Below are 18903 nucleotides of genomic sequence, written 5' to 3' on the forward strand. Positions count from 1 at the left end.
TAAGATAAGCGACCCTAGTGGCCGACACAAACACCGGGCCCATTTAGGAGTGGCACTGCAGTGTCACGCAGGATGGCCCTTCCAAAAAACACTCCCCAAACAGCACATGACGCAAAGAAAAAAAGAGGCGCAATGAGGTAGCTGACTGTGTGAGTAAGATAAGCGACCCTAGTGGCCGACACAAACACCGGGCCCATTTAGGAGTGGCACTGCAGTGTCACGCAGGATGTCCCTTCCAAAAAACCCTCCCCAAACAGCACATGACGCAAAGAAAAAAAGAGGCGCAATGAGGTAGCTGACTGTGTGAGTAAGATAAGCGACCCTAGTGGCCGACACAAACACCGGGCCCATTTAGGAGTGGCACTGCAGTGTCACGCAGGATGTCCCTTCCAAAAAACCCTCCCCAAACAGCACATGACGCAAAGAAAAAAAGAGGCGCAATGAGGTAGCTGACTGTGTGAGTAAGATAAGCGACCCTAGTGGCCGACACAAACACCGGGCCCATTTAGGAGTGGCACTGCAGTGTCACGCAGGATGTCCCTTCCAAAAAACCCTCCCCAAACAGCACATGACGCAAGAAAAAAAGAGGCGCAATGAGGTAGCTGACTGTGTGAGTAAGATAAGCGACCCTAGTGGCCGACACAAACACCGGGCCCATTTAGGAGTGGCACTGCAGTGTCACGCAGGATGTCCCTTCCAAAAAACCCTCCCCAAACAGCACATGACGCAAAGAAAAAAAGAGGCGCAATGAGGTAGCTGACTGTGTGAGTAAGATAAGCGACCCTAGTGGCCGACACAAACACCGGGCACATTTAGGAGTGTCACTGCAGTGTCACGCAGGATGTCCTTCCAAAAAACCCTCCCCAAACAGCAGCATGACGCAAAGAAAAAAAGAGGCGCAATGAGGTAGCTGACTGTGTGAGTAAGATAAGCGACCCTAGTGGCCGACACAAACACCGGGCCCATTTAGGAGTGGCACTGCAGTGTCACGCAGGATGTCCCTTCCAAAAAACCCTCCCCAAACAGCACATGACGCAAAGAAAAAAAGAGGCGCAATGAGGTAGCTGACTGTGTGAGTAAGATAAGCGACCCTAGTGGCCGACACAAACACCGGGCCCATTTAGGAGTGGCACTGCAGTGTCACGCAGGATGTCCCTTCCAAAAAACCCTCCCCAAACAGCACATGACGCAAAGAAAAAAAGAGGCGCAATGAGGTAGCTGACTGTGTGAGTAAGATAAGCGACCCTAGTGGCCGACACAAACACCGGGCCCATTTAGGAGTGGCACTGCAGTGTCACGCAGGATGTCCCTTCCAAAAAACCCTCCCCAAACAGCACATGACGCAAAGAAAAAAAGAGGCGCAATGAGGTAGCTGACTGTGTGAGTAAGATAAGCGACCCTAGTGGCCGACACAAACACCGGGCCCATTTAGGAGTGGCACTGCAGTGTCACGCAGGATGTCCCTTCCAAAAAACCCTCCCCAAACAGCACATGACGCAAAGAAAAAAAGAGGCGCAATGAGGTAGCTGACTGTGTGAGTAAGATAAGCGACCCTAGTGGCCGACACAAACACCGGGCCCATTTAGGAGTGGCACTGCAGTGTCACGCAGGATGTCCCTTCCAAAAAACCCTCCCCAAACAGCACATGACGCAAAGAAAAAAAGAGGCGCAATGAGGTAGCTGACTGTGTGAGTAAGATAAGCGACCCTAGTGGCCGACACAAACACCGGGCCCATTTAGGAGTGGCACTGCAGTGTCATGCAGGATGTCCCTTCCAAAAAACCCTCCCCAAACAGCACATGACGCAAAGAAAAAAAGAGGCGCAATGAGGTAGCTGACTGTGTGAGTAAGATAAGCGACCCTAGTGGCCGACACAAACACCGGGCCCATTTAGGAGTGGCACTGCAGTGTCACGCAGGATGTCCCTTCCAAAAAACCCTCCCCAAACAGCACATGACGCAAAGAAAAAAAGAGGCGCAATGAGGTAGCTGACTGTGTGAGTAAGATAAGCGACCCTAGTGGCCGACACAAACACCGGGCCCATTTAGGAGTGGCACTGCAGTGTCATGCAGGATGTCCCTTCCAAAAAACCCTCCCCAAACAGCACATGACGCAAAGAAAAAAAGAGGCGCAATGAGGTAGCTGACTGTGTGAGTAAGATAAGCGACCCTAGTGGCCGACACAAACACCGGGCCCATTTAGGAGTGGCACTGCAGTGTCACGCAGGATGTCCCTTCCAAAAAACCCTCCCCAAACAGCACATGACGCAAAGAAAAAAAGAGGCGCAATGAGGTAGCTGACTGTGTGAGTAAGATAAGCGACCCTAGTGGCCGACACAAACACCGGGCCCATTTAGGAGTGGCACTGCAGTGTCATGCAGGATGTCCCTTCCAAAAAACCCTCCCCAAACAGCACATGACGCAAAGAAAAAAAGAGGCGCAATGAGGTAGCTGACTGTGAGTAAGATAAGCGACCCTAGTGGCCGACACAAACACCGGGCCCATTTAGGAGTGGCACTGCAGTGTCACGCAGGATGTCCCTTCCAAAAAACCCTCCCCAAACAGCACATGACGCAAAGAAAAAAAGAGGCGCAATGAGGTAACTGACTGTGTGAGTAAGATAAGCGACCCTAGTGGCCGACACAAACACCGGGCCCATTTAGGAGTGGCACTGCAGTGTCACGCAGGATGTCCCTTCCAAAAAACCCTCCCCAAACAGCACATGACGCAAAGAAAAAAAGAGGCGCAATGAGGTAGCTGACTGTGTGAGTAAGATAAGCGACCCTAGTGGCCGACACAAACACCGGGCCCATTTAGGAGTGGCACTGCAGTGTCACGCAGGATGTCCCTTCCAAAAAACCCTCCCCAAACAGCACATGACGCAAAGAAAAAAAGAGGCGCAATGAGGTAGCTGACTGTGTGAGTAAGATAAGCGACCCTAGTGGCCGACACAAACACCGGGCCCATTTAGGAGTGGCACTGCAGTGTCACGCAGGATGTCCCTTCCAAAAAACCCTCCCCAAACAGCACATGACGCAAAGAAAAAAAGAGGCGCAATGAGGTAGCTGACTGTGTGAGTAAGATAAGCGACCCTAGTGGCCGACACAAACACCGGGCCCATTTAGGAGTGGCACTGCAGTGTCACGCAGGATGTCCCTTCCAAAAAACCCTCCCCAAACAGCACATGACGCAAAGAAAAAAAGAGGCGCAATGAGGTAGCTGACTGTGTGAGTAAGATAAACGACCCTAGTGGCCGACACAAACACCGGGCCCATTTAGGAGTGGCACTGCAGTGTCACGCAGGATGTCCCTTCCAAAAAACCCTCCCCAAACAGCACATGACGCAAAGAAAAAAAGAGGCGCAATGAGGTAGCTGACTGTGTGAGTAAGATAAGCGACCCTAGTGGCCGACACAAACACCGGGCCCATTTAGGAGTGGCACTGCAGTGTCACGCAGGATGTCCCTTCCAAAAAACCCTCCCCAAACAGCACATGACGCAAAGAAAAAGAAAGAAAAAAGAGGTGCAAGATGGAATTGTCCTTGGGCCCTCCACCCACCCTTATGTTGTATAAACAAAACAGGACATGCACACTTTAACCAACCCATCATTTCAGTGACAGGGTCTGCCACACGACTGTGACTGATATGACGGGTTGGTTTGGACCCCCCCCAAAAAAGAAGCAATTAATCTCTCCTTGCACAAACTGGCTCTACAGAGGCAAGATGTCCACCTCATCATCATCCTCCGATATATCACCGTGTACATCCCCCTCCTCACAGATTATCAATTCGTCCCCACTGGAATCCACCATCTCAGCTCCCTGTGTACTTTGTGGAGGCAATTGCTGCTGGTCAATGTCTCCGCGGAGGAATTGATTATAATTCTTTTTAATGAACATCATCTTCTCCACATTTTCTGGATGTAACCTCGTACGCCGATTGCTGACAAGGTGAGCGGCAGCACTAAACACTCTTTCGGAGTACACACTTGTGGGAGGACAACTTCGGTAGAATAAAGCCAGTTTGTGCAATGGCCTCCAAATTGCCTCTTTTTCCTGCCAGTATAAGTATGGACTGTGTGACGTGCCTACTTGGATGCGGTCACTCATATAATCCTCCACCATTCTTTCAATGGTGAGAGAATCATATGCAGTGACAGTAGACGACATGTCCGTAATCGTTGTCAGGTCCTTCAGTCCGGACCAGATGTCAGCATCAGCAGTCGCTCCAGACTGCCCTGCATCACCGCCAGCGGGTGGGCTCGGAATTCTGAGCCTTTTCCTCGCACCCCCAGTTGCGGGATAATGTGAAGGAGGAGATGTTGACAGGTCGCGTTCCGCTTGACTTGACAATTTTCTCACCAGCAGGTCTTTCAACCCCAGCAGACTTGTGTCTGCCGGAAAGAGAGATCCAAGGTAGGCTTTAAATCTAGGATCGAGCACGGTGGCCAAAATGTAGTGCTCTGATTTCAACAGATTGACCACCCGTGAATCCTTGTTAAGCGAATTAAGGGCTCCATCCACAAGTCCCACATGCCTAGCGGAATCGCTCCGTGTTAGCTCCTCCTTCAATGTCTCCAGCTTCTTCTGCAAAAGCCTGATGAGGGGAATGACCTGACTCAGGCTGGCAGTGTCTGAACTGACTTCACGTGTGGCAAGTTCAAAGGGCATCAGAACCTTGCACAACGTTGAAATCATTCTCCACTGCGCTTGAGACAGGTGCATTCCACCTCCTATATCGTGCTCAATTGTATAGGCTTGAATGGCCTTTTGCTGCTCCTCCAACCTCTGAAGCATATAGAGGGTTGAATTCCACCTCGTTACCACTTCTTGCTTCAGATGATGGCAGGGCAGGTTCAGTAGTTTTTGGTGGTGCTCCAGTCTTCTGTACGTGGTGCCTGTACGCCGAAAGTGTCCCGCAATTCTTCTGGCCACCGACAGCATCTCTTGCACGCCCCTGTCGTTTTTTAAATAATTCTGCACCACCAAATTCAAGGTATGTGCAAAACATGGGACGTGCTGGAATTTGCCCATATTTAATGCACACACAATATTGCTGGCGTTGTCCGATGCCACAAATCCACAGGAGAGTCCAATTGGGGTAAGCCATTCCGCGATGATCTTCCTCAGTTGCCGTAAGAGGTTTTCAGCTGTGTGCATATTCTGGAAAGCGGTGATACAAAGCGTAGCCTGCCTAGGAAAGAGTTGGCGTTTGCGAGATGCTGCTACTGGTGCCGCCGCTGCTGTTCTTGCAGCGGGAGTCCATACATCTACCCAGTGGGCTGTCACAGTCATATAGTCCTGACCCTGCCCTGCTCCACTTGTCCACATGTCCGTGGTTAAGTGGACATTGGGTACAGCTGCATTTTTTAGGACACTGGTGACTCTTTTTCTGAGGTCTGTGTAAATTTTCGGTATCGCCTGCCTAGAGAAATGGAACCTAGATGGTATTTGGTACCGGGGACACAGTACCTCCAACAAGTCTCTAGTTGGCTCTGCAGTAATGATGGATACCGGAACCACGGTTCTCACCACCCAGGATGCCAAGGCCTCAGTAATCCGCTTTGCAGTAGGATGACTGCTGTGATATTTCATCTTCCTCGCAAAGGACTGTTGGACAGTCAATTGCTTGGTGGAAGTAGTAAAAGTGGTCTTACGACTTCCCCTCTGGGATGACCATCGACTCCCAGCAGCAACAACAGCAGCGCCAGCAGCAGTAGGCGTTACATGCAAGGATGCATCGGAGGAATCCCAGGCAGGAGAGGAATCGTCAGAATTGCCAGTGACATGGCCTGCAGGACTATTGGCATTCCTGGGGAAGGAGGAAATTGACACTGAGGGAGTTGGTGGGGTGGTTTGCGTGAGCTTGGTTACAAGAGGAAGGGATTTACTGGTCAGTGGACTGCTTCCGCTGTCACCCAAAGTTTTTGAACTTGTCACTGACTTATTATGAATGCGCTGCAGGTGACGTATAAGGGAGGATGTTCCGAGGTGGTTAACGTCCTTACCCCTACTTATTACAGCTTGACAAAGGGAACACACGGCTTGACACCTGTTGTCAGCATTTCTGTTGAAATACCTCCACACCGAAGAGCTGATTTTTTTGGTATTTTCACCTGGCATGTCAACGGCCATATTCCTCCCACGGACAACAGGTGTCTCCCCGGGTGCCTGACTTATACAAACCACCTCACCATCAGAATCCTCCTGGTCAATTTCCTCCCCAGCGCCAGCAACACCCATATCCTCCTCATCCTGGTGTACTTCAACACTGACATCTTCAATCTGACTATCAGGAACTGGACTGCGGGTGCTCCTTCCAGCACTTGCAGGGGGCGTGCAAATGGTGGAAGGCGCATGCTCTTCACGTCCAGTGTTGGGAAGGTCAGGCATCGCAACCGACACAATTGGACTCTCCTTGTGGATTTGGGATTTCGAAGAATGCACAGTTCTTTGCTGTGCTTTTGCCAGCTTGAGTCTTTTCATTTTTCTAGCGAGAGGCTGATTGCTTCCATCCTCATGTGAAGCTGAACCACTAGCCATGAACATAGGCCAGGGCCTCAGCCGTTCCTTGCCACTCCGTGTGGTAAATGGCATATTGGCAAGTTTACGCTTCTCCTCCGACAATTTTATTTTAGGTTTTGGAGTCCTTTTTTTACTGATATTTGGTGTTTTGGATTTGACATGCTCTGTACTATGACATTGGGCATCGGCCTTGGCAGACGACGTTGCTGGCATTTCATCGTCTCGGCCATGACTAGTGGCAGCAGCTTCAGCACGAGGTGGAAGTGGATCTTGATCTTTCCCTAATTTTGGAACCTCAACATTTTTGTTCTCCATATTTTAATAGGCACAACTAAAAGGCACCTCAGGTAAACAATGGAGATGGATGGATACTAGTATACAATTATGGACGGACTGCCGAGTGCCGACACAGAGGTAGCCACAGCCGTGAACTACCGTACTGTACTGTGTCTGCTGCTAATATAGACTGGTTGATAAAGAGATGTCGTAGTATGTACGTATAAAGAAGAAAAAAAAAAAACCACGGGTAGGTGGTATACAATTATGGACGGACTGCCGAGTGCCGACACAGAGGTAGCCACAGCCGTGAACTACCGTACTGTACTGTGTCTGCTGCTAATATAGACTGGTTGATAAAGAGATGTCGTAGTATGTACGTATAAAGAAGAAAGAAAAAAAAACCACGGTTAGGTGGTATACAATTATGGACGGACTGCCGAGTGCCGACACAGAGGTAGCCACAGCCGTGAACTACCGTACTGTACTGTGTCTGCTGCTAATATAGACTGGTTGATAAAGAGATGTCGTAGTATGTACGTATAAAGAAGAAAGAAAAAAAAACCACGGTTAGGTGGTATACAATTATGGACGGACTGCCGAGTGCCGACACAGAGGTAGCCACAGCCGTGAACTACCGTACTGTACTGTGTCTGCTGCTAATATAGACTGGTTGATAAAGAGATGTCGTAGTATGTATGTATAAAGAAGAAAGAAAAAAAAACCACGGTTAGGTGGAATACAATTATGGACGGACTGCTGAGTGCCGACACAGAGGTAGCCACAGCCGTGAACTACCGTACTGTACTGTGTCTGCTGCTAATATAGACTGGTTGATAAAGAGATGTCGTAGTATGTACGTATAAAGAAGAAAGAAAAAAAAACCACGGTTAGGTGGTATACAATTATGGACGGACTGCCGAGTGCCGACACAGAGGTAGCCACAGCCGTGAACTACCGTACTGTACTGTGTCTGCTGCTAATATAGACTGGTTGATAAAGAGATGTCGTAGTATGTACGTATAAAGAAGAAAGAAAAAAAAACCACGGTTAGGTGGTATACAATTATGGACGGACTGCCGAGTGCCGACACAGAGGTAGCCACAGCCGTGAACTACCGTACTGTACTGTGTCTGCTGCTAATATAGACTGGTTGATAAAGTGATGTCGTAGTATGTACGTATAAAGAAGAAAGAAAAAAAAACCACGGTTAGGTGGTATACAATTATGGACGGACTGCCGAGTGCCGACACAGAGGTAGCCACAGCCGTGAACTACCGTACTGTACTGTGTCTGCTGCTAATATAGACTGGTTGATAAAGAGATGTCGTAGTATGTATGTATAAAGAAGAAAGAAAAAAAAACCACGGTTAGGTGGAATACAATTATGGACGGACTGCCGAGTGCCGACACAGAGGTAGCCACAGCCGTGAACTACCGTACTGTACTGTGTCTGCTGCTAATATAGACTGGTTGATAAAGAGATGTCGTAGTATGTATGTATAAAGAAGAAAGAAAAAAAAACCACGGGTAGGTGGTATACAATTATGGACGGACTGCCGAGTGCCGACACAGAGGTAGCCACAGCCGTGAACTACCGTACTGTACTGTGTCTGCTGCTAATATAGACTGGTTGATAAAGAGATGTCGTAGTATGTACGTATAAAGAAGAAAGAAAAAAAAACCACGGTTAGGTGGTATACAATTATGGACGGACTGCCGAGTGCCGACACAGAGGTAGCCACAGCCGTGAACTACCGTACTGTACTGTGTCTGCTGCTAATATAGACTGGTTGATAAAGAGATGTCGTAGTATGTACGTATAAAGAAGAAAGAAAAAAAAACCACGGTTAGGTGGTATACAATTATGGACGGACTGCCGAGTGCCGACACAGAGGTAGCCACAGCCGTGAACTACCGTACTGTACTGTGTCTGCTGCTAATATAGACTGGTTGATAAAGAGATGTCGTAGTATGTACGTATAAAGAAGAAAGAAAAAAAAAACACGGTTAGGTGGTATACAATTATGGACGGACTGCCGAGTGCCGACACAGAGGTAGCCACAGCCGTGAACTACCGTACTGTACTGTGTCTGCTGCTAATATAGACTGGTTGATAAAGAGATGTCGTAGTATGTATGTATAAAGAAGAAAGAAAAAAAAACCACGGTTAGGTGGTATACAATTATGGACGGACTGCCGAGTGCCGACACAGAGGTAGCCACAGCCGTGAACTACCGTACTGTACTGTGTCTGCTGCTAATATAGACTGGTTGATAAAGAGATGTCGTAGTATGTATGTATAAAGAAGAAAGAAAAAAAAACCACGGGTAGGTGGTATACAATTATGGACGGACTGCCGAGTGCCGACACAGAGGTAGCCACAGCCGTGAACTACCGTACTGTACTGTGTCTGCTGCTAATATAGACTGGTTGATAAAGAGATGTCGTAGTATGTATGTATAAAGAAGAAAGAAAAAAAAACCACGGGTAGGTGGTATACAATTATGGACGGACTGCCGAGTGCCGACACAGAGGTAGCCACAGCCGTGAACTACCGTACTGTACTGTGTCTGCTGCTAATATAGACTGGTTGATAAAGAGATGTCGTAGTATGTATGTATAAAGAAGAAAGAAAAAAAAAACACGGTTAGGTGGTATACAATTATGGACGGACTGCCGAGTGCCGACACAGAGGTAGCCACAGCCGTGAACTACCGTACTGTACTGTGTCTGCTGCTAATATAGACTGGTTGATAAAGAGATGTCGTAGTATGTATGTATAAAGAAGAAAGAAAAAAAAACCACGGGTAGGTGGTATACAATTATGGACGGACTGCCGAGTGCCGACACAGAGGTAGCTACAGCCGTGAACTACCGCACTGTGTCTGCTGCGACTGGATGATAAATAATGATATAAAAAATATATATATATCACTACTGCAGCCGGACAGGTATATATATTATATAATGACGGACCTGCTGGACACTGTCTGTCAGCAGAATGAGTTTTTTATAGAATAAAAAAAAAAACACCACACAAGTGAAGTCACACGACGAGTGTTTAACTTTTTCAGGCAATCACAATATAGTATACTACTAACTATACTGGTGGTCAGTGTGGTCAGGTCACTGGTCAGTCACACTGGCAGTGGCACTCCTGCAGCAAAAGTGTGCACTGTTTAATTTTAATATAATATGTACTCCTGGCTCCTGCTATAACCTATAACTGGCACTGCAGTGCTCCCCAGTCTCCCCCACAATTATAAGCTGTGTGAGCTGAGCACAGTCAGATATATAATATATACATAGATGATGCAGCACACTGGGCTGAGCAGTGCACACAGATATGGTATGTGACTGTCTTGTACTCCTGGCTCCTGCTATAACCTATAACTGGCACTGCAGTGCTCCCCAGTCTCCCCCACAATTATAAGCTGTGTGAGCTGAGCACAGTCAGATATATAATATATACATAGATGATGCAGCACACTGGGCTGAGCAGTGCACACAGATATGGTATGTGACTGAGTCACTGTGTGTATCGTTTTTTTCAGGCAGAGAACGGATATATTAAATAAAACTGCACTGTCTGGTGGTCACTGTGGTCAGTCACTAGTAAACTCTGCACTCTCTTCTACAGTACTCCTAAGCTCCAGTAAATCAGGTCAATCTCTCTCTCTCTCTCTCTCTCCTAATCTAAATCACTGTACTCCCTAACAGCTGCTCCCCGTCCCCAATCCTCCCCACAATTATAACTAAGTCACTCAGTCTTTACTCTTTTCTACTATAACGGAGAGGACGCCAGCCACGTCCTCTCCCTATCAATCTCAATGCACGTGTGAAAATGGCGGCGACGCGCGGCTCCTTATATAGAATCCGAGTCTCGCGAGAATCCGACAGCGTCATGATGACGTTCGGGCGCGCTCGGGTTAACCGAGCAAGGCGGGAAGATCCGAGTCGCTCGGACCCGTGAAAAAAAACATGAAGTTCGTGCGGGTTCGGATTCAGAGAAACCGAACCCGCTCATCTCTAGTTTTTTTTCAGGTAGAGAACGGATTAATTAAACTGGTGGCACTGGTCACTGGTCACACTATCAGCAGCAAGTAGTACTCCTCCTATATGCTCCCCAACATTTGTGTCTCTCTGTACTAGTAAACTGGTGGCACTGGTCACTGGTCACACTATCAGCAGCAAGTAGTACTCCTCCTATATGCTCCCAAAAATTTGTGTCTCTCTGTACTAGTAAACTGGTGGCACTGGTCACTGGTCACACTATCAGCAGTAAGTAGTACTCCTCCTATATGCTCCCCAAAATTTGTGTCTCTCTGTACTAGTAACTAAACTGGTGGCACTGGTCACTGGTCACACTATCATCAGCAAGTAGTACTCCTCCTATATGCTCCCCAAAATTTGTGTCTCTCTGTACTAGTAAACTGGTGGCACTGGTCACTGGTTACACTATCAGCAGCAAGTAGTACTCCTCCTATATGCTCCCCAAAATTTGTGTCTCTCTGTACTAGTAACTAAGCTGGTGGCACTGGTCACTGGTCACACTATCAGCAGCAAGTAGTACTCCTCCTATATGCTCCCCAAAATTTGTGTCTCTCTGTACTAGTAACTAAACTGGTGGCACTGGTCACTGGTCACACTATCATCAGCAAGTAGTACTCCTCCTATATGCTCCCCAAAATTTGTGTCTCTCTGTACTAGTAAACTGGTGGCACTGGTCACTGGTTACACTATCAGCAGCAAGTAGTACTCCTCCTATATGCTCCCCAAAATTTGTGTCTCTCTGTACTAGTAACTAAACTGGTGGCACTGGTCACTGGTCACACTATCAGCAGCAAGTAGTACTCCTCCTATATGCTCCCCAAAATTTGTGTCTCTCTGTACTAGTAACTAAACTGGTGGCACTGGTCACTGGTCACACTATCAGCAGCAAGTATGCTGAGAGGTGTTTACCACATCTTCTACAGTCATACCATGCTGGATCTGCCCGATCTCGTCTGATCTTGGAAGCCAAGCAGCATTGGGCCCGGTCAGTACCAGAAAGGGTGACCCTCTGGGTATACTGGGTACTGTAGTCTTTTCAAGGTACATACCTTTCATTGAGCAGCAGAACCTATTTGTCAGACAATACTGCAGAATACGTAGTAGAGTTGATCACATCAAAAGGAGTCCGATAATAAAAAAGCCGGTTTTTCCTTCTTGTGTCTCTCATATGAAATATACATGTGTATTTTCAATCATAAACTCATAGAGATAACAAGAACTTTCATTTTCGCAGTGGACATATGTCTTACAATAATACTCGCTGAGAATCCAGAGGGTGTGCAGACAAATTTTCTGTCACCTATTTTTCAATAGGCGAGTGACATATCATCATTATATCGTCGTTGTTATACACTATTTAATACTTGTTTTAACCCTTTTTGCTGTTTCATACAGCAATGCCCTTTTTTTCATATAATTAATTAAACTTTTTCGTCTGTAAAATTAAATAAAAGTTACGTTTTAATGCTTTATATATACTCTATCGTTACATAACCTTGTCATTAAATCAATTTACAAAGTGTGCCCCAGAGAGACATATCAAACAGCTCTGTCTTTTGCTTCTTTGCAAAACCACCCATATTAGCTCTTTCTGCTATAAATGTCCGGGAGCACCACCAACCGTTGTTCTGTCCTTAAAGCCTTTTGAGGCGAAATTGGCAGCTTTATGTTGGTTTAAACTGCAATTAGAAATTTCACTAGTACTATATATTTCTTATCAAGCAATGTACAATCTGTTCCAGTGCAGATCTCAAAAAAAAAACCACCCAAAAAGTATAGAGCTATCAAGTCACCAAGTAGCGTGACTCTTATCATGGAGAAAGAAGGATGATCTGACAAGACACCTGACGCTTTATCAGCCCTTACCAGGTGTGGTCTTCTGTATGCCGGCGGTCGGGCTCCCGGTGCTCAGTATACCGGCGCCGGGAGCCTGACCGCCGGCATACCGACACTTATTTTCCCTCGTGGGAGTCCACGACCCCCATAGAGGGAGAATAAAAATAAGAATTTACTTACCGATAATTCTATTTCTCGGAGTCCGTAGTGGATGCTGGGGTTCCTGAAAGGACCATGGGGAATAGCGGCTCCGCAGGAGACAGGGCACAAAAAGTAAAGCTTTAGGATCAGGTGGTGTGCACTGGCTCCTCCCCCTATGACCCTCCTCCAAGCCTCAGTTAGGATACTGTGCCCGGACGAGCGTACACAATAAGGAAGGATTTTGAATCCCGGGTAAGACTCATACCAGCCACACCAATCACACTGTACAACCTGTGATCTGAACCCAGTTAACAGTATGATAACAGCGGAGCCTCTGAAAAGATGGCTCACAACAATAATAACCCGATTTTTGTAACTATGTACAAGTATTGCAGATAATCCGCACTTGGGATGGGCGCCCAGCATCCACTACGGACTCCGAGAAATAGAATTATCGGTAAGTAAATTCTTATTTTCTCTATCGTCCTAGTGGATGCTGGGGTTCCTGAAAGGACCATGGGGATTATACCAAAGCTCCCAAACGGGCGGGAGAGTGCGGATGACTCTGCAGCACCGAATGAGAGAACTCCAGGTCCTCCTTAGCCAGGGTATCAAATTTGTAGGATTTACAAACGTGTTTGCCCCTGACTAAATAGCCGCTCGGCAAAGTTGTAAAGCCGAGACCCCTCGGGCAGCCGCCCAAGATGAGCCCACCTTCCTTGTGGAATGGGCATTTACATATTTTGGCTGTGGCAGGCCTGCCACAGAATGTGCAAGCTGAATTGTATTACACATCCAACTAGCAATAGTCTGCTTAGAAGCAAGAGCACCCAGTTTGTTGGGTGCATACAGGATAACAGCAAGTCAGTTTTCCTGACTCCAGCCGTCCTGGAAACCTATATTTTCAGGGCCCTGACAACATCTAGCAACTTGGAGTCCTCCAAGTCCCTAGTAGGCGCAAGGCACCACAATAAGCTGGTTCAGGTGAAACACTGACACCACCTTAGGGAGAGAACTGGGGACGAGTCCGCAGCTCTGCCCTGTCCAAATGGACAAACAGATATGGGCTTTTTTTGAGAAAAAAAACACCAATTTGACACTCGCCTGGTCCAGGCCAGGTCCAAGAGCATGGTCACTTTTCATGTGAGATGCTTCAAATCCACAGATTTGACTGGTTTTAAACCAATGTGATTTGAGGAATCCCAGAACTACGTTGAGATCCCACAGTGCCACTGGAGGCACAAAAGGGGGTTGTATATGCAATACTCCCTTGACAAACTTCTGGACTTCAGGAACTGAAGCCAATTCTTTCTGGAAGAAAATCGACAGGGCCGAAATTTGAACCTTAATGGACCCCAATTTGAGGCCCATAGACACTCCTGTTTGCAGGAAATGCAGGAATCGACCGAGTTGAAATTTCTTCGTGGGGCCTTCCTGGCCTCACACCACGCAACATATTTTCGCCACATGTGGTGATAATGTTGTGCGGTCACCTCCTTTCTGGCTTTGACCAGGGTAGGAATGACCTCTTCCGGACTGCCTTTTTCCCTTAGGATCCGGCGTTCCACCGCCATGCCGTCAAACGCAGCTGCGGTAAGTCTTGGAACAGACATGGTACTTGCTGAAGCAAGTCCCTTCTTAGCGGCAGAGGCCATAAGTCCTCTGTGAGCATCTCTTGAAGTTCCGGGTACCAAGTCCTTCTTGGCCAATCCGGAGCCATGAGTATAGTTCATACTCCTCTACGTCTTGTAATTCTCAGTACCTTAGGTATGAGAAGCAGAGGAGGGAACACATACACCGACTGGTACACCCACGGTGTTACCAGAACGTCCACAGCTATTGCCTGAGGGTCTCTTGACCTGGCGCAATACCTGTCCCGTTTTTTGTTCAGAGGGGACGCCATCATGTCCACCTTTGGTATTTCCCAACGGTTTACAATCATGTGGAAAACCTTCCCGATGAAGTTTCCACTCTCCCGGGTGGAGGTCGTGCCTGCTGAGGAAGTCTGCTTCCCAGTTTCCCTTCCCGGAATGAAACACTGCTGACAGTGCTATCACATGATTTTCCGCCCAGCGAAAAGTCCTTGCAGTTTCTGCCATTGCCCTCCTGCTTCTTGTGCCGCCCTGTCTGTTTACGTGGGCGACTGCCGTGATGTTTTTCCCACTGGATCAATACCGGCTGACCTTGAAGCAGAGGTCTTGCTAAGCTTAGAGCATTATAAATTTACCCTTAGCTCCAGTATATTTATGTGGAGAAAAGTCTCCAGACTTGATCACACTCCCTGGAAATTTTTTCCTTGTGTGACTGCTCCCCAGCCTCTCGGGCTGGCCTCCGTGGTCACCAGCATCCAATCCTGAATGCCGAATCTGCGGCCCTCTAGAAGATGAGCACTCTGTAACCACCACAGGAGAGACACCCTTGTCCTTGGATATAGGGTTATCCGCTGATGCATCTGAAGATGCGATCCGGACCATTTGTCCAGCAGATCCCACTGAAAAGTTCTTGCGTGAAATCTGCCGAATGGAATTGCTTCGTAGGAAGCCACCATTTTTACCAGGACCCTTGTGCAATGATGCACTGACACTTTTCCTGGTTTTAGGAGGTTCCTGACTAGCTCGGATAACTCCCTGGCTTTCTCTTCCGGGAGAAACACCTTTTTCTGGACTGTGTCCAGAATCATCCCTAGGCACAGCAGACGTGTCGTCGGGATCAGCTGCGATTTTGGAATATTTAGAATCCACCCGTGCTGTTGTAGCAGTATCCGAGATAGTGCTACTCCGACCTCCAACTGTTCCCTGGACTTTGCCCTTATCAGGAGATCGTCCAAGTAAGGGATAATTAAGACGCCTTTTCTTCGAAGCAGAAGAATCATCATTTCGGCCATTACCTTGGTAAAGACCCGGGGTGCCGTGGACAATCCAAACGGCAGCGTCTGAAACTGATAGTGACAGTTCTGTACCACGAACCTGAGGTACCCTTTGAGAAGGGCAAATTTGGGACATGGAGGTAAGCATCCCTGATGTCCCGGGACACTATATAGTCCCCTTCTTCCTGGTTCGTTATCACTGCTCTGAGTGACTCCATCTTGATTTGAACCTTTGTAAGTGTTCAAATTTTTTTAGATTTAGAATAGGTCTCACCTAGCCTTCTGGCTTCAGTACCACAATATAGTGTGGAATAATACCCCTTTCCTTGTTGTAGGAGGGGTAATTTGATTATCACCTGCTGGGAATACAGCTTGTGAATTGTTTCCCATACTGCCTCCTTGTCGGAGGGAGACCTTGGTAAAGCAGACTTCAGGAGCCTGCGAAGGGGAAACGTCTCGACATTCCAATCTGTACCCCTGGGATACTACTTGTAGGATCCAGGGGTCCTGTACGGTCCCAGCGTCATGCTGAGAGCTTGGCAGAAGCGGTGGAATGCTTCTGTTCCTGAGAATGGGCTGCCTGCTGCAGTCTTCTTCCCTTTCCTCTATCCCTGGGCAGATATGACTCTTATAGGGACGAAAGGACTGAGGCTGAAAAGACGGTGTCTTTTTCTGCAGAGATGTGACTTAGGGTAAAAACGGTGGATTTTCCAGCAGTTGCCGTGGCCACCAGGTCCGATGGACCGACCCCAAATAAACTCCTCTTCCTTTATACGGCAATATACCTTTGTGCCGTTTGGAATCTGCATCACCTGACCCCTGTCGTGTCCATAAACATCTTCTGGCAGATATGGACATCGCACTTACTCTTGATGCCAGAGTGCAAATATCCCTCTGTGCATCTCGCATATATAGAAATGCATCCTTTAAATGCTCTATAGTCAATAAAATACTGTCCCTGTCAAGGGTATCAATATTTTTAGTCAGGGAATCCGACCAAGCCACCCCAGCTCTGCACATCCAGGCTGAGGCGATCGCTGGTCGCAGTATAACACCAGTATGTGTGTGTATATACTTTTTATGATATTTTCCAGCCTCCTGTCAGCTGGCTCCTTGAGGACGGCCCTATCTATAGACGGTACCGCCACTTGTTTTGATAAGCGTGTGAGCGCCTTATCCACCCTAAGGGGTGTTTCCCAACGCGCCCTAACTTCTGGCGGGAAAAGGTATACCGCCAATAATTTTCTATCGGGGGAAACCCACGCATCATCACACACTTCATTTAATTTATCTGATTCAGGAAAAACTACAGGTAGTTTTTTTCACATCCCACATAATACCCTCTTTTGTGGTACTTGTAGTATCAGAAATATGTAACACCTCCTTCATTGTCCTTAACAAGTAACGTGTGGCCCTAAAGGGAAATACGTTTGTTTCTTCACCGTCGACACTGAAATCAGTGTCCGTGTCTGTGTCTGTCGACCGACTGAGGTAAAAGGACGTTTTAACGCCCCTGACGGTGTTTGAGACGCCTGGGCAGGTACTAATTTGTTTGCCAGCCGTCTCATGTCGCCAACCGACCTTGCAGCGTGTTGACATTATCACGTAATTCCATAAATAAGCCATCCATTCCGGTGTCGACTCCCTAGAGAGTGACATCACCATTACAGGCAATTTGCTCCGCCTCCTCACCAACATCGTCCTCATACATGTCGACACACACGTACCGACATATAGCACACACACACAGGGAATGCTCTGATAGAGGACAGGACCCCACTAGCCCCTTGGGGAGACAGAGGGAGAGTTTGCCAGCACACACCAAAGCGCTATATTTTACAGGGATAGCCTTATAATAAGTGCTCCCTTATAGCTGCTTTTATATAATCACAATTTCGCCAAATTTTGCCCCCCCTCTCTTGATTTAACCCTGTTTCTGTAGTGCAGTGCAGAGGAGAGCCTGGGAGCCTTCCTGACCAGCGGAACTGTGTGAGGAAATGGCGCTGTGTGCTGAGGAGATAGGCCCTGCCCCCTTTTCGGCAGGCTCGTCTCCCGCTTAAAAATGGATTCTGGCAGGGGTTAAATATCTCCATATAGCCCCGGAGGCTATATGTGAGCTATTTTTTGCCAAAAAAAGGATTTTCATTGCTGCCCAGGGCGCCCCCCTCCCAGCGCCCTGCACCCTCAGTGACTGCCGTGTGAAGTGTGCTGAGAGCAATGGCGCACAGCTGCAGTGCTGTGCGCTACCTTAAGAAGACTGAGGAGTCTTCTGCCGCCGATTCTGGACCTTCTTCTCTTTTCAGCATCTGCAAGGGGGCCGGCGGCGAGGCTCCGGTGACCATCCAGGCTGTACCTGTGATCGTCCCTCTGGAGCTAATGTCCAGTAGCCAAAGAAGCCAATCCATCCTGCACGCAGGTGAGTTCACTTCTTCTCCCCTAAGTCCCTCGATGCAGTGATCCTGTTGCCAGCAGGACTCACTGTAAAATAAAAAACCTAAGCTAAACTTTTCTAAGCAGCTCTTTAGGAGAGCCACCTAGATTGCACCCTTCTCGGCCGGGCACAAAAACCTAACTGAGGCTTGGAGGAGGGTCATAGGGGGAGGAGCCAGTGCACACCACCTGATCCTAAAGCTTTACTTTTTGTGCCCTGTCTCCTGCGGAGCCGCTATTCCCCATGGTCCTTTCAGGAACCCCAGCATCCACTAGGACGATAGAGAAATAGTGTCGCGCCACCGTGCCCGTAGCATGGCGAGCGCAGCGAGCCCGCAAGGGGCTCATTTGCACTCGCCACACTGTCGGTAAGCCGGCAGTCGGGCTCCCGGCGCCGGTATGCTGGTCGCCGGGAGCCTGACCGCCGGCCAGCCGTAGTGAACCCCTTACCAGAAAGTGAGTTATTACCAGTGACGTGCGGTGAGGTCAGAGGCTGGGGAGGCACAATTAGGCTCTCAGTGCCAGGAGCCTGTCTCACCCCCTACACAATTTAACTCTTATGCCCCCGCACTACATCCAGGCAAACACAGGGAAAACTTACATACAGTAATAGCCAGGTCACAGCCATCACCCTAGTGTTGTGAGTAAACTGGTGCATACTAACTTCTGGGTGAGGAGCTCCCCATTGCCCTTCACCTGCAGAACACCGCTGGCCTGGTACAGCAGGTTAGATAGGTCAATACAGTCATCAGTGATATTGTCAGCAGCACCTGA

At 48.1% G+C, this 18903-nt stretch overlaps 1 protein-coding gene and 1 pseudogene across 1 annotated transcript in view; one reads left to right on the forward strand and one right to left on the reverse strand.

Annotated features, from left to right (window-relative positions):
* The window catches only part of LOC134965643 (nicotinamide N-methyltransferase-like), a 90680-nt gene that overhangs the window by 51350 nt on the left and 20427 nt on the right, over positions 1 to 18903 (reverse strand). The window lies entirely within an intron of this gene.
* On the forward strand, positions 11772 to 11890 carry LOC134968068 (5S ribosomal RNA; annotated as a pseudogene).

Source organism: Pseudophryne corroboree, chromosome 10 (assembly GCF_028390025.1).
Source record: "Pseudophryne corroboree isolate aPseCor3 chromosome 10, aPseCor3.hap2, whole genome shotgun sequence".
Lineage (NCBI taxonomy): Eukaryota > Metazoa > Chordata > Amphibia > Anura > Myobatrachidae > Pseudophryne > Pseudophryne corroboree.